Raw genomic sequence first — 5,004 nt, 5'->3', positions numbered from 1 at the left:
TGAATTAAAATATACAGGGCAAGGCTGGGTGTGGTGGCTCATGCCTGTAATCCTAGCACTCTGGGAGGCCAAGGCGGGAGGATCAGTGGAAGTCAAGATATCTAGAACAAAGAAATTCAAAAAGCTAAAAGTAAAAAGATGAATTAAAATATACAGGGCAAGGCTGGGTATGGTGGCTCATGCCTGTAATCCTAGCACTTTGGGAGGCCAAGGCGGGAGGATCAGTGGAAGTCAGGAGTTCGAGACCAGCCTGAGCAAGAGACCCTGACTCTACAAAAAATAGAAAACTTGGCCAGGTATGGTGATGTGCACCTGTAGCCCCAGCTACTCGGAGGCTGAGGCAGGAGAATTGCTTGAGCCCAGGAGTTTGAGATTGCAGTGAGCTATGATGATGCCACTGCACTCTACCTGGAGTGACAGATTGAGATTCTGTATCAAAAAAAAATATTTTTTTTGCCTAAATTTCCAGCCTGGACTGAACTACAGATTTTGGACTCAAGACTTCAACATTAAGTCTTACCTTAGTTTCTAGCCTGCCCTGTAGATTTCGGACTTGTTAGCCCCCACAGTTGTGTGAGCCAATTCCTTAATATCTCTCTCTTTTTCATATATATGTGAATATGTACATGTGTGCACACACGTGTTATAATAAAGAATAATCTGGCTTTTGTCCCCGGTTCCTAGCACAGAGCATCAAAAACCTTTGGAATTGAGGCCCCGCGCGGTGGCTCACGCCTGTAATCCTAGCACTCTGGGAGGCCGAGGCAGGTGGATGGTTTGAGCTCAGGAGTTCGAAACCAGCCTGAGCAAGAGCGAGACTCCGTCTCTACTAAAAATAGAAAGAAATTAATCAGACAACTAAAAAATATATAGGAAAAAAAAATTAGCCGGGCATGGTGGCGCATGCCTGTAATCCCAGCTATCCGGGAGGCTAAGGCAGGAGGATCCCTTGAGCCCAGGAGTTTGAGGTTGCTGTGAGCTAGGCTGACTCCACGGCACTCACTCTAGCCTGGGCAAAAAGAGTGAGACTCTGTCTCAAAAAAAAAAAAAAAAACCTTTGGAATTTAACGAATGTTAGAGTTGCTAATGAACTGAAAAAGAGGGATTGCTTCTCCCTCTACTTTAGGAGGCTGGGATAACCTTGATTCTAAAATCTGGTAAAAAATATACTAGAAAAGAAAATTACAAGTCAATCTCTTTCATGCAAAAATCCTAAACAAACTATCAGCAAACTGAATACAATAATATAAGAAAAGTATCATGAACATTATTATGAACATATTATATTTATTCCAGGAATTCATCACTGGTTTATTTATTTTGGCTGTCCTGTGCATCCTATGGTTTATTATTTTTTAAAACTCAGTGTAATTCAGCACATTAATAGAATAAGAAAAATCTATTGAGAAATAGAGGCAGGAAAAGCACTTTATAAAATTAACACCCATTCATGCTAAAACTGTTGGCAAACTAGAAATAAAAGGAAACTTCCTTAATTTGATAAAGAGTATTTGCAAAAATTATATAGCAAACTCTACATATAAAAGGTGAATTACTGAAAATTTTCTTCTACATAAAAAAAGAAGATAAGGATCCTCACTACACCACTTCTACTGAACATTGTACTGGAAGTCCTAATCAATGCAATAAAGCAAGGAAAAGAAAAGGTATAAGAATTGGAAAGGAAGAAATTAAATTATCATTATTTGCAGACAATACAGTTGTGTAGAATATCCAAAAACATCTGTAAATAAATTAGTATTGATAAGCAAATTTAGCAAGGTATCTAGCTAGAAAGTCAATATAGAAATATCTATTGTGGCTGGGTGTGGTGGCTCACACCTGTAATCCCATAATTTTGGGAAGCAGGAGGATTGCTTGAGTCTAGGAGTTCAAGACCAGCCTGGGCAACAGAGCAAGATCCTGTGTCTACAAAAAATAAAAAAATTAGCTGGGCATGGTGTCATACACCTGTAGTCCCAGCTACTCAGGAGGTTGTGGCAGGAGGATCACTTGAGCCCAGGCATTTGAGGCTGCAGTGAGCTATGATTGCACCACTACACTTGAGCCTGGGCAACAGAGCAAAACTCTGTCTCTAAAAAAAAAGAAGGAAAGAAATATCTATTATATTTCCAAGTACCAACATCAACTAGAAAATGACATTTAAAATACCATACCAAATCAGATATTGTGTACTTCTTGATAATCATTATCACCTATGAAAATCTCCCCCTACACACAAAAAACTAATTCTGATAAGTCTTATATCCAACTTCCCCTTTAACAGGAAATAAAGAAGACAATAGAACATGTTAAATGACAACATGGACATTTAATCAGCAAAATGTTGGCTGCAAAATTTAGAGGACAAATGACCCATTTCTTCAATGCATAAATGGATAGACTAAAAGAAAGAAATGAAGGGAGAGAATTTACAGATTATTAGAGACTTAAGAGACATACAAATCAATCTCAATATGTGATTTTGAGTCAAACAAATAGACCATAAAAATAATTTATGTCACTTATGAGACAACTGGAATTTGAACACTGATGGATATTTAATGTATTAAGGAATTATTGTTAATTTTAAGCATAATAATGGTGTTGTGATTAAGTATTCTTAAAGAGTTCTTATCTTTTAGATTTATATACTAAACTATTTACAAATGAAGTTATGGTATCTGAGATTTGCTTCAAAATAATGTGCTAAGAGAGTCGTATCTGGGTGATGGATCCACAACAATACCTTATACACTTCTATGTGCTTTCGATTTGTTTGAAAATTTTCTTTAAAAAATGGGGAAAAAAAGCCAGGCTTGGTGGCTCATGCCTGTAACCCTACTACTTTAGGGGGACCAAAGCGGAAAGATCACTTAAGCCCAGGAGTTTGAGACTGCAGTGAACTATGATAACATTATTGCACTATAGCCTGGGCGATAGTGAGACTGTCTATAAAAAAAATTTAATATAGCTTCACCCACTATATTGAAAACTAAATGTTATTAATATTTTTAGGATGTCGGTTATCTCCAATCTGAACTATAAATCCAATACAATCCCGACCAAAACCCTGTATGTTTTTTGTGTGACAATTAACAGGATGATTAAAAAATTCATATGGAAATGCCAATGACCTAGAATAATTAACACAATTTTGAAGAAGACCAAAGTTGGAAGACTTACACTACCAAATTTCAGGACACTACAAAGCTGCATTATTTAAGACAGGTATTGGTGCAAGGATAGACAAAGAGACGAATGTAACAAAACAGAGAGCTCTGAAATAGACCCACACGTACACATTTACCTGATTTATGACAGGGTCACCAATGAAATTCAATGAGAAAAGGATGGCCTTTTCAATAAATGGTGCTGGAGGAAAGGACAGGGATTAGGGTGAGGTGGTAAGGAAGGATTGTACAAGTGCAGGATCAGATTTAAAATTTTGACACTTTGTTCATCATGGATTTTTTGCATTAATTTTGATTTTTAATAATATTGAATTAAATATCTTGATTATTAAGTTTTTTGGTACCCCTTAAATTTTGTGCCCAAAGTGAGTGTCTCACTCATTTTACCCTAATTCCTGCCCTACTGGAGGAATTAGATATCTATATGAGGTGCATGGGGGACTATGACCTCCTAACTTACACTGTACACAAAAAGTAATTCGAGGTGAATCGTAGATCTAAACATGAAAAGAAAATCTTAAGGTTTCTAGAAGAAATATAGAGCAGTATCTTCATGACGTGGAGATAAAGATTTCTCATACTTGGGGGGGCGAAAAGCACTAATCATCAAAGCAAAAATTGATAAACTGGAATTCATTAAAATTAAGAACTTCTGTTCTTAAAAAAAAAAAAAGACACCATTGCAAGTGAAAAGATAAGCCACAAAGTGAGATAATTTATTTTAAATACCTATATCTTGTGAAGAACTCATGTCTATAATATTCAAAGAATTCCTATAAATCAGTAAGTAAAAGATTGACAGCCCAATCCTTAAAAATGCTCAAAATACTTGAATAGGCAGTTCACAAAGAGAATTTCCAAATGGCCAACAAGCATGAGAAGTTGCACCATGTCATTAGTCATCAGGGAAATGCACATTAAAACCACTATGTCAAAGTGACTAAAATGACAAAGACAGATAATGCCAAGTGTTGGCAAGAATGCAGAGCAACCAGAGCTCTCATACTCTATTCATGGGAGTATGAATTGGTATAATCCCTTTAGAAAACTGGCACCATCTACTAAAATTAGACATACATACCATATAGTCAACTAATTCCTCTCCTATTGGAAATAAGGATTCCACCAACAATGTGTCACTTGCAAGTAACATCCTGAAACCTTCTTTATCTGGTCATATAGGTATAATCTTTTTCAAAATTATTTTTATTTTTTTCTTTTCTCTTTTTTTTCCTTTCCTGAATAAAGGAGGAAAGTAAAGTATAATCTTTTTTAATTATAAAAAATAAACAATTGATTTTTTGAAATGTAATGTGCAAGAATTCCAGACATTGGGTCATGAAAGCATTTTTTTTTTGTCTGTTTCTTTATGACACAATAGGTAGTTAAATTTCATTCTACATTTCAGTATACATTGGGTTCCCAAACTAACAAGCATGAGATAATTCACTTAAAATTTGTTATGGGCCAAGTGGGGTGGCTCACACCTGTAATCCTAGCACTCTGGGAGGGCAAGGCGGGAGTATTGTTTGAGCTCAGGAGTTCGACACTAGCCTGAGACATGGGTCTATAAATTCAACAAAACTCATACTTTTTTTTTTTCTGAGATAGAGTTTCACTCTAAAGAGTCTCACGCTAGAGTGCCATTTCATCAGTTAAAGTCAATTAAATATCATGTATACTTTGTTTACATAGGAAAAGTAGACATTTGTCTTTTCTTTTTTTTTTTTCTTTTTTGAGACAGAGTCTCACTCTGTTGCCCTGGCTAGAGTGAGTGCCGTGGAGTCAGCCTAGCTCACAGCAACCTCAC

This window comes from Propithecus coquereli, unplaced genomic scaffold (assembly GCF_000956105.1).
Source record: "Propithecus coquereli isolate 6110/MARCELLA unplaced genomic scaffold, Pcoq_1.0 Scaffold39, whole genome shotgun sequence".
NCBI classification, from domain to species: domain Eukaryota; kingdom Metazoa; phylum Chordata; class Mammalia; order Primates; family Indriidae; genus Propithecus; species Propithecus coquereli.
Note: the sequence above shows the minus strand (reverse complement) of the source record.